Here is a 12,014-nt window from a genome sequence, read left to right as displayed (position 1 = left end):
CAACAATAACATTATTATTTTACATCTTTCTAAATACCCAAATTAAGCAATCTATTTTCGTTTGAATTGTCAAAAGAACAAAAATGTGATAGAAATGCTGTCCTTTAGTTATTCTGAATGTTTTCTTCATACGTATTTTATTTCTCCCAGTTAAAAGAGTGTAGTTTAATTAAACAAACACATTTAAATAGAAAATAAATTAATACCGCGTATATTTGCATATGACTAAAACAATCGACCAATAGGTTTACATTGTTGCACCATAAGCCCCGCCCACTTTTCTTTAGCTACTTAATTAACAGCTGCACCTGACAAATTTTACATCGCGTCAAACTCAAACATAACCTGCTATAATCATGGACATTATCCACAGTTTATACAGTAAACAGACCCACATTTATTTCTGAAGTACTTCAAGTTTGTGTCTGACAACATAAGGACAAATGGAAGAAAATATTAGTTCACCTTTGATGTGTGCTTTAGCCTAAACGCTTCTCTATGTAAATACTTCAGAAGAAGATCGTCGTGTCAGAGTGTTATGCAGTCCTTGCTCGGAGAATTTGACTAATTAATTAATTAATTATTTTAAAATGGCAACTTGTTTTGTTAACATGACACATTGTAAAGAACAGCAAAAAGACTTTTATTCAAAGAGGAAGCAGCGAGTTGTATTGGATCTGACTGAAGCATCACTGACTGTAAGTAAACACTTCATAATCCTTTGTTAATTATGGTTGTTTATGGATAATATTTTCTATATTCTAGTTAGCCAATCTTAATAATGACCTCTTCATGAACTGCTCTTTAGAAATGTGTACATTTATACACAAGTGTAAACATATTGGAAATATTATTTAATTAATTATTTTTAGAATTAAACTTAATTAACGTTATAAGAGAACATATATATATATATATATATATATATATATATATATATATATATATATATATATATATATATATATATATATAATTATTATTATTATTATTTTTATTTTTTATTTTTTTAAGCTTGTAATTTTGGTAAATTGGTAAAGTAAAAATTGCCAGTATAGATAGATAGATAGATATTTGACTGGGGTTAACACAAGATAAAGTCGACAGAAATCTCCATTTCAATGACCATGCTGATGTTTGTCAGTAAAACATTCTGACTTTATGATAATTTGTCTAACTTTGAATGAACTAGCTGATTTAATTTGTTTAATTCTGGAAATGCATGCATCACATTTAGGTCTGCACAATATATTGTTTCAGCATCAATATTGCAATGTGATAATCTGCAATAGACAATAATAATAATAATAATAGATAATTATTTTTATTTTTGTCCTTTACACACTGTACTTGAATACTGTTAGACCCAGGAAATGATGTTATGCATGAAAATACAACATGTGCAAATACAGAAATGCACTGCACATAGCACAGACCCAAACGTAAATGTGTCAGGGACTTAAACATGTTAATATAGATAGTTTATTAGTTTTTTTGGAGATGCAAATAGTAAACAGCAGTGCATCAATTATTGACTGAACATGTGCATGAAAATACTCAACACATGCAAATGCAGAATGCACTGCAAATAGCACAGACCGCAATGAATATGTGTCGGGAAATTTATAGATTGTTTGTAAGATTTTACGGAGATGCACTCTCACTACAGTCATCCCAATCGATCTAACGATATAAATTCTTTCTATATCGTCTTAGAAGCGTCAGCCAATGAAATTCAGTCAGCAATAGGCCATTGTCTAGCTGTTGTATTTGCATACAGCGATCTGATTGGCTAACGCTTCCGTCGGCGCTTGAAAAGTTGAGCTAGTCCCAACTTCTGCAGCGAGCAATGCCTCTGAAGCGGCGCCGACGGATCCACAATGCAGTTCGGCAATGCTTGACGTCACCCGTTCAAAGTCAATGGGAAGCGTTAATGCTGACGGCCCGTGTGAATGGGGCGTTAATCCTTCATGGTGTAGACTGAACAATCTACTGGAAATATTCCTTAGAGATTTTGCTCCATGTTGACATGATGGCATCACACAGTTGCTGCAGATTTGTCGGCTGCACATCCATGATGCCGCTCACTGGATATTTCCTCTTTGTCGGACCATTTTCTGTAAACCCTACAGATGGTTGCACGTGAAAATCCCAGTAGATCAGCAGTTTCTGAAATACTCAGACCAGTACGTCTGGCACCAACAACCATGCCACGTTCAAAGTCACTTAAATCCCCTTTCTTCCCCATTCTGTTCACTTTGAAATGCATCAGATCGTCTTAACCATGTCTGCATGCTTAAATGCACTGAGTTGCTGCCACGTGATTGGCTGATTAGAAGTTTACGTTAACGAGCAGTTGGACGGGTGTACCTAATAAAGTGGCCGTTGAGTGTATATCGCAAAATAAAAACATATCGCAATGCTAGAGTTTTCCAATATCGTGCAGCCCTAATCCCAATTAAATTCTGTCATTACTGCTCATTTCTTTATAACAAATAATTTATAAAAAAACTTTACAAATTGGTGCTAAAAGCCATGGGTATGCGATAAATTCCCAGGGAATGTGTGAATTAATTTCAAGACTTGCTTTAATTGTGATGTTACATTTTAAATAGCTTAAGATAAAGGCATCTGCTAAATGTTTAACGCAGTCTTCACATGCCAAACTGAGCAAGTTTAAGTCAGATTCAGTTTTATTAAAAATCAACCACTGAGACATAAGTGAAGTAACACCCATGACTGAAACAAGAGCGCATAAAGCACTGAGTCACATACTGACCTGTTTCACTAAGACATAAGAAAGCCAAATCCCCTCGGACTTCCTCTGTTTCTTTTCTGGATGAGATCCCTGCTGGAAGCCGGAGTTATGAGCATGCTTTTGCCCCGCTTTATTCCCCTGAATAGCTGGAATGCACACAAGGTCAGATCTGTCCACTGGAAACTTTTAAAAGTGAAATATTTTAATTAGAACAGACCCTGAAACTAGCCCACGGCATGTCCGTTTAAGTGTTTTCACCACACTCGCCAGGAAAATCTGATGGTTTGGATCCGACGCAGGCTTTTTGTTCTTGGTTGACAAACACAGCGCATTGTTCTGGAGGTCCAGGGTTTGGTTTTGTGTTCACAGATTCAGCAGGAATTAGCATAATTGCGGTGTGGATGTTTAACGCATCTGGACAGTGTTTAAGATGGATTTGTATTGCAGGAGAGTTCAAAAAAGTGGTTTCAGTGTGGATGATGAGAGTAGAAATGTGGCATTGACATTTCTCAGTCCCTTCTTACAACTGTCTTATCAATAAAAAGTGACAGACTGGACTAAAATAAAATGCTTCTTTGTTATAAATGCACAGTTTGTAAATTTCTCCACTAGAGGGAGCGTATTCACAACAAACAAAGGCATATTTTAATGACGACATGAGTGAGTGTGAAATAATGAGAGTTTTGGTCCTACAGTACTCCTGCAGACATCCTGTTGATGGATGATTAAACTATGCAGCAATTAATGTGATGGTCGTATGAAACGGAGTAAGATTAAAAGCAATGAAAGCATAATGAGAGAAACTTTGAAGAAATTGATAATGAAAGACGAGCTTAATGCAGCAAGAAAGCAGCGGAGCTTTTATTATGCTGTTATTCTGTTGAACACTAAACCAGGTAAATTAATGTTGAAAAGATTTAACCATTGACTTTTTATCTACAATAGAAGTTAATAGTTGCATGTTTCCAACATTATTCAATATATCTTATTTTGTTCACAGATTCAGCAGGAATTAGCATAATTCCGGTGTGTATGTTTAATGCATCAGGACTGCGTTAAAGATCGATTTGCATTGGATTTGCAGTTTTCTGCAGCGTTTTAAAGTGCTGAATGTTTCAGCGGGGATGATGTGAGTATATAAAGTGACAGAATGGCTTAAAATAAAACACTTCTTTGATAAAAGACCAGCTTAAGAGGCATAGTTTATCATTTTCTCCACTAGAGGGCGCGTATTCACAACAAACAATGGTGCATTTTGATAATTACATGAGTGAGTGTGAAATTATAGGAGTGTTGGTCCTACAAGTCCTACAGTACTCCTGCAAACATCGTGTTGATGGATGAGTAAATTATTTAGCAATTAATAAGATGGTAGTATGAAACGGAGTAAGATTAAAAGCAACGGAAACATAACGAGAGAAACAGGAAATTGATAACTTCAGTGTAACTTTGAAGCAATTGACAACGAATGCACCGCGATGCAGACACAGACAATTCGGTATCGGTTCAGTAATAATCATAACCGGTTATTATGTACTGACATCATTTATCTCATATGCGCTCTGTCGCGAGGGAGGTGAGCGCGGGTATTTACAACACTCCTGACGCCAACTGTGCACAATTTTACTATGTGTGTGTGTGATTTCTGTACAGTCTTTTACTGACAATTACAGCAGAAGCCCCTATTTCTCTGCAAATGAGGGAATGAAAGTACTCCATTTCTCTCTCTCTCTCGCACTGTGGCCCATTTCACCTGCTGGTGTGACTTTTTCTCTCGGCTGCTGGCGTGACTTTTCCTGCCCTCTCTTTTCCTCTCGGCTGTATGCATTCCCGCCGCTGTACCTGTGCATTGTCCCAGGACCCGATCAGATTTCATGCGGCGCGGGAATACATTTCTGAATAAAGCGAGGGAGTAACTCTGGTGTAATTTTAACTGGAGTGGGCGGTCTCACAATATCGCGAGCGAGCAAGTGCGTGCGTGCGTGGCGTGTGTGTGTGTGCGTGTTTTTGTGACATATCAGGACACAAATCTGTATAATGACATATGACACAGGTATTACAAAAAGGAGGTGAAATATGAGGAATTTGTTGACATCCTCATTTCTCAAAATGTTTAATCAGAGAGTAAAGCTGCACACAGTCTCCTGTGATCGTTGGGTTTAGGGGTAGGGTGGGGTGAGGGCAATATAATATACAGTTTGGACAGTATAAAACTAACTGAAACCTACTGTATGTAATGTCCCCACTTTTCACAAAAACAAACATGTGTGCGCGTGCGTGTGTGTTTGGTGCTGTCTGTGTTTGTGTATGTGTGTGAATGAGAGACATTGTGGTGCTGTGTGTCCGTGTGTGTGTGTGTGTGTGTGTTTATACAGACAGCTTGTTATAGCCACCCCCCAAATTGCAACACTGTGTATGGAAAGCATGGTCAATGCACCGAGATATCGAAATAAACCGAATCGATGGCATGATAATCGTAACCGAACCGTAAGACCAGTATAGGTTCACACCTCTAGTGTATTTTGATGATGACATGATTGAGTATGAAATTATGGGAGTGTTGGTCCTACAAGTCCTACAGTACTCCTGCAGACATCATGTTGATGGATGAGTAAATTATTCAGCGACTAATATGATGAAACGGAGTAAGATTAAAAGCAATAGAAACCTAATGAGAGAAACGTTGAAGAAATTAATGAAAGACGAGCTCAATGCAGCAAGAAAGCAGCGGAGCTTTTATTATGCTGTTATTCTGTTGAACACTAAAGCAGATATATTGAATAATGTTGGGAAGATGTAACCATTGACTTTGATCATTTTTGTTTTAACTTCTATAGAAGTTAATAGTAGCTATGTTTTCAACATTATTCGATATATCTTATTTCGTTCTGCTTGGTGTGTTTGTTCTTAAATCTCCCCTTAAACTCCTAAAATGCTGCAAGAACAAAATGCATTGTGATCGCCTGCTTGTGTGTGTGCTAAAACAGCCGCATTGTGAGAAACTGAAGCAGCGCAGGACGTCAGGGGAGGTTAACGTTTCAGTCTTTTTTTTTTTTCTGAAGGATCTGCTTAATGCATCTTTGTCAGGCTCTCCTGGAGGGGGTCTGTGGGGGGTAAATGCAGACCACCGTCCCCCTGGGGGGTAATTAGCCTTCAGTGACACCTCCAAACATTCGGCTGCCCCCCTCCAGGGCAAGCTTCAAGGCTTCATTAAGCCTCGTTGACTGGTGTCACCCTGACTGAAATGCTAAACAGATACACACGTGTAGAAAGTTCATCATGACCGCACGGCTCTTGCTGCTTTTTAGCCGCTTTGCATGCGTTGTGTCAAGGCTTTGAGAAAAGAGATATGTGAAGAGCATTACTAGAAACCTTCCAAGAAGTGAACGTACTCCAGAATACGTTATCATTTATTTATTCATGATCATTATGCCTCATGAGGATTTAAAGTGAGTCAATATTTAAGTTGAATATGTTAATAGCTGGGTTGACACAGTGGCTCAGTGGTTAGCACTGTGGCCTCACAGCAAGAAGGTCACTGGTTTGAGCCTCAGCTGGGTCTGTTGGCATTTTTTTGTGTGGAGTTTGTATGTTCTCCCCGTGTTGGCATGGGTTTCCTCCTGGTGCTCCGGTTTCCCCCACAGTCCAAACACATGCCCTATAGGGGAATTGAATAAACTAAATTGGCCGAGTGTGTGTATGTGTGAGAATGAGGTCCCCACTTGTGTGTTTTAGTTTTAAAACGCCGTTTTAAATCAAAAACGATCTGCATCCACACTAGCGTTTCACCTTTGTTTCTGAACATATCTCCGTCCACACTACGCCACCAAAAACGTATCTCACGTGACCATTCGCGCACTCTGGGCATGCGCGTTCTAGTATAAACAGGAAGCATGTGTCTCGCTCGGTGTTTGGTTATTGTTAGTCAACAAACACCGGTTGAACAATGAACGCGATGGCAAAGAAAGCAAGAGAGGTATTATTGTGGACAGACGACGAGGTCGAGTTGTTACTAAACGTAACGAATGAATAACTGCACAATGGCGCCTAAAACAGACAATAGTGCAAAAAAGGCTCCCATTTCTGTGCACATGTTGTTGTTTACAGTAAAGGCTGGTCTGCTGTCTTCCGGTAGCGTTAAAGCCATGTGTTATAGTCATGTGATAGGGGCTTGACCAATAAGGGAAGGATACGCAAAAGCCCCAATCAGGTAGCGAATCTCAGTAGCTCCGCCTCCGTTTTCAGATGTCTCCGTTTTCCCGCATTCACACTGAGACGGAGCAGCAGCGTTTCAGAATGAAAACAGACTCTCCAGTAGAGGTCTGCATTCCCGCGGGACCCGACCAGATTTCTGCGGCGCGGGAATAAATTTCCGAATAAATTGCGGGAGCGATCGGTAACGGGTTTAATTTGGGACGGGAGCGGGCTGTCTAGCAATATCGCGGATATTGCTATGCGAATGAGAGAGAGAGAGCGAGCTTTGCCTGTGTGTGTGCTTGGTGCTTGTGTGTGTATGTTAGTGCGCGCGCAAATGAGAGAGAGAGAGAGCTTTCCCAGATAGCAAAATACACTCGGGTCAGTTCCGGCTAGCTTCTCGCCTGCCGGAGACTTACCACTCAGCCCGGCTCCGGCTGCCGGACTCCGGATGCTTGTGGACTCACTGCCCGATTCCGGCCCGAATCAATCGGCCAGATGTGGCGGCCGTAAGCGAGCCGACGCTGCCGCATCCGCACCGGAATCGGCCCGAGAGTAATGTGCGCTGCGGCCCGGAGCTGGACTCAGTATTTATATACCTTATATAAAACCTTTTGGTATTACATTGGTACTTGATACATGGTATTACAAGCCTTTGAGTTGATATAACAGCAAACGCCTGTGTGTCTGCTTGGTGCTTGTGTGTGTGTTAGTGCGCGCGCACTGGGGGATTTTCGGTTTTGTTCTCCCCCGCTCTTTAGCGGGATCGGGTGCGGCGTGCAGAAAACAGGGCGGGTCGGGCAGCGGGATTCAAAATTTAGTCCCGCGCAGATCTCTACTCTCCAGCGTTTCCAAAACGCTCCGTTTTTGGTGCTCAAAAACTCCGCTGTAGTGTGGACGGATGGCGTAACCGTAGCAAAACGTATACGTTTTCAAACTAAAATGCATTAGTGTAAACAGGGTCTAAGTATGGGTGTTTCCCAGTACTCCACTGCATAAAACATATGCTGGAATAGTTGGCGGTTCATTCCACTGTGGCGAATCCTGATGAATAAAGGGACTAAGTCGAAGGAAAACTTTTGTGTGTGGTGTAATGCACGTTTACGCCCCTATTTTATGCATACTCCACGTATAAAATGAGACACCAAGCCAAAAAGAACAAAATCTGCCGTGTCTTGTTTTTGTTTGTCTAAAGGTGCCAGTGGTTTCACTTTTTTTTTTTTTTTCCAGAGAGCTCCCAATCGCTCGCGGACTATATTTGAAATGACAAGCTTCTTGAGCTGATGATAATAATGTGTGAGTGATTTATTGAAGTGCTTCTGAAATCCTTTCAGAAACAGTCAAACGCAAGAGTGAAGTATAAAAAACAAAGGAGCGAATGATTCTTTCAGCAACCTAAAGCATGAACTGCAATGTTTAACTATTATCATCACCTTCTGGACTATTATGAACTCTGAGTGACTGAATTACTCTCTAACAGAGCTCACATGTGCTGGTTTAGGAACCCAAATAAGGCCTAAATGTATGTTGTATGTAGTTTTTCTGTAATTGGTAACATATCGGAGTCTGTAAGGGGCTGTATGTGTTCACATATGGTGCATTAATTTATTAATTTAATATAATTACAGACGTTACAGTAGGCTATTTCATTGATCTGCAGTTATAATCAAATTATGTTCATAGAAAAGTTAGTAATGAACATTTATACACAAGTATTTTTGTGTGTAAAGCATCTGTTTTGTGAGAAGTGCTTCTCGTATGCTTGGCCGGAGCAAGCTGAACTGCCGCTCTAGGCAGAGGACGATCACGCCACCCTCAACCCCAATGTGAAAACTAAAGTGAGCGGTTATGAAAATGAAGGGAGGTGTCGCGGACCTCTTTTCCGGCGCTCTATGTGCGGATATAACTGAGGACGCGCGGGTGCTGAGGGAGGGAGGTGTCGCGTACTTGCGGACACTACGCTCTTTATTCTGCCGCTTTATGCGCGGATATAACTGAGAACACGCGGGTGTCACGGACCTCAATTCTGCCGCCCTATGCGGCTGCCTAGGTCGCCTCTATGGACGCGCCGGTCCTGCTCGTATGATGTGTGAACGACCCGTACGGCATTTCTTGGATTTTCTCAAGCAAGAATGACGTTGACTGAAACTTCCTGTCGTACCATACGCTCACCATTGGTACCCTTTTGATAGTGGAGACGCAAACCTGAACAAAGTGACCTGTACCGACCCATACCATACTGTATCAGTCAGCGGATAAAGGCTGTAATCTAATCTAAATCTTTTTTTTTTTTTAAAGTATAGTAAAAAATCTGACTGGATGTTTTAATTTTTTCTTCTAATATTTATTAATATCTATAATTTTTTTATTATTATTATTCCTGATGTTTCATGTAGTTTTCATTTCTTTTTTTAACTAGAAAAATAAACCAAAACATTTTTTTTTTTTAATAAAGCTGTATTTTATGTCTAGTACGTTGGTCTTGGTAATGAAATGTAACCCTGAGGTTCTGTTAGTCATGATGATGATGCCTATGTAGACAGCAAGGGTGTTGCTCAGTGCTGAGTCATAGCTGTGGTATTTGCGTTACTCCTCGGCTCACTGTAACCGAGATTCAACCAGTTTCACAGCCCGTCTGCTCAGCTCAGAGCACTTCAGAGGAAACAAGAAAATTGCTCTGCGTTTTTCAAAATCGTAAAGAAAATCTTTCCGAATGAGTGAGCTTGACTTTTGGGGTTTTTATCCTTTCACAAGAAAACGTTGTGTACACATGCGTGTCACCGCTGAAGTATGGCAACGTGATTCACCAAATGTCAAAGCATCAATGAAGGTTTGCATGCAGTCCAGCGGCAACAGCTATTAAACTCCACATGCTGCAGTCCAGGGGGAAGGGCTTGCTCTTACTGCAGGTTCTCTCTGTGGCTTTTGCATTGCCATGCTTGGTTTTAAAAACATTCCTGACTGTGTGTTCAAGCATATTAACCTTCATTCATGGGTTAGGAAAAACCTGATTCATGAAGCATCATTTGTGTCACTTTGATCTGCTTGGTTTGGGTTTGGTTGCTCTTCTGGTTTTATTTGAGCACTTGCAGAAGTTTACAGAACCACTGCGTTTCTCAAAATTATAGAAACGTCTGGTACTAATGATCCCTGCTTAGGCTTGTGATGATTTTGAGACTGACAAATCAGAAATTAGCTCATTTGGTCTGCTGTAGAGCACAAGAATATTTTGAAGAATATTGGGGCTACAAACAACTTTGGGACCCCACTGACATTATATGGATCATTACAAATTTTCAACACAGGCTCGTCTGAAAAATGTGCCCTTGTGTACATTTTTGAGAACCGAGAAATATGTGCTCGTGGATACATATGGCTGCATTTTACAGTATGTGTAAAACAAACGCTATGGGTAGGGACTGCTGACTGCTTACCTTTGTATGGACTGCTTTTCTGGCGTGACTGGTTTTGAGCGGAGTGGACCCGGGGGTTCGAGTCTGATGAAGAACATTCCAGAAACCGGATAAAACAAAATCCAAAAAAAAGCAGCCTGAGGTCACGGTAAAAGCATGCGGCCGCAATGCCTTGTCTCTTCTAGTGTGCTTTTGAAAACACTATCGGTTGGGTTTAAGGTGCGGGGTCAGTTGATATCAAGCTGAAATATTATGCATGATGACATGCCGACTGGATTCTCTCACAGATGCGCACGAGAAGGGCGTTAATATGCACACAAATGTAGTGCGCCCTCTGGTGGATTTACGAGAAATAACACATGAGAAAACGTGCCCCCAGTAATGTATTTGAGATTAAGAATGTACACTGTGCTCTCTATTGAATTTGTTTAAATTCCAATTTTGTTTTGTTTGATTTTATTATTATTTTTTTTAATTTTTAAGTTTTTTTATTTTAATCATTTTAATATTTCTTTTAGATGTCTTTGGTTTGTTTTACAGTGCACAGATATTCAGTTCATGGTTTTTGTTTTACAGTCAAAAATGTAATTTTTTAAATATATTTTTTACTTAAGTCTCGTCCACTGTTCAGTTATAAGACAAAACGTTTGTAAGAAGTTGTAAAAGACTGTACAAAAACTTGTTTATTATTATTAGGGATGCAACGCATCTAGATTTTGGTTGTACGATTATAGTCTGAGGAATAATTATGGTTTATGATTTTTATGTGTTCATTGATTTAAAAACGCTACTAGTTTAGAAAATCACTTGAAAATCACTCCTTTTATTGTTGTTTATAAATGTTGTTTATCGAGGCACAGTAACCAAATAATACAGCACAAAATAATGATAAAAACAAACAATAGTCCATTTCTTTTTGGACTTAAAAATAAGTAAAAAAATGTTTTGGGCATTTAAACAGAAGTAATAATTTTACACTGAAAATAAAAGAACAATCAATCAATAAATAAAAATAAGAATCAATAAAAACTATATTTGTCTGATGTAAAAAAATAATTGTCAAATATAAATCTAAGCTACATATCAGCTAAGTATTTCCTTTTGAAGAGAAAATGTGTAGTTTTCTAGGCTGCTCAGCCTCAATCTGAAGGCACTTTTGATCAACTATATTAGGAAATTGTTTGGTATTTTTGTATGTTTTTTTTCTCTCTTTGGAGTAGAAGTGTGTATATTCCATACAAAGTATGAAGCTGATTGGTCAGTTCTTGTCATGTGACTCGCGGTGCGCCTGCAGCATTTTTTCAACTAGGCGCGCCTGTAAAGCATGAATGCGTCGCATCACTGCCAACATGCACATGCAAGCCATCCGCCTTCACTGGAAGTAACGAAGTAGCACGCACAAAAGACGGGATATGTGAATGACCCTTAGTTAATAGCCTCAGCCATAGTTAAAATCAGCCTTTAATCCAGTCTGCGTGCGTATTGTGTACAAGCACGGAACTTTAAACTAGCGGACAGTTGGCATAACTTTCAGTTGCTCCAGTTTTGTTCTGTGCAAAATTGCGATGTTGAGAAGCCTTTACTATTATTTAATTGTGATGAATTAAAGCGTGGTTATTAGTGAAATCGTTAATCTTTGCATGCAAATT

The 12,014-nt window shown here is 39.6% G+C and overlaps 1 long non-coding RNA gene across 1 annotated transcript in view; it reads left to right on the top strand.

Annotated features, from left to right (window-relative positions):
* The first annotated feature begins 320 nt into the window (after window positions 1-320).
* Window positions 321-12,014, top strand: part of LOC141378963 (uncharacterized) — a 102,011-nt gene continuing 90,317 nt past the window's right edge. Inside the window, exon 1 of the long non-coding RNA XR_015516333.2 lies at window positions 321-698. This is a non-coding gene — a long non-coding RNA (uncharacterized LOC141378963). The remainder of the gene's footprint in view (window positions 699-12,014) is intronic.

This window comes from Danio rerio, chromosome 19 (assembly GCF_052040795.2).
Source record: "Danio rerio strain M-AB ecotype USA chromosome 19, GRCz13ab, whole genome shotgun sequence".
Classification (NCBI taxonomy): Eukaryota; Metazoa; Chordata; class Actinopteri; order Cypriniformes; family Danionidae; genus Danio; species Danio rerio.
This window is presented reverse-complemented; position numbering and strand designations above follow the sequence as displayed.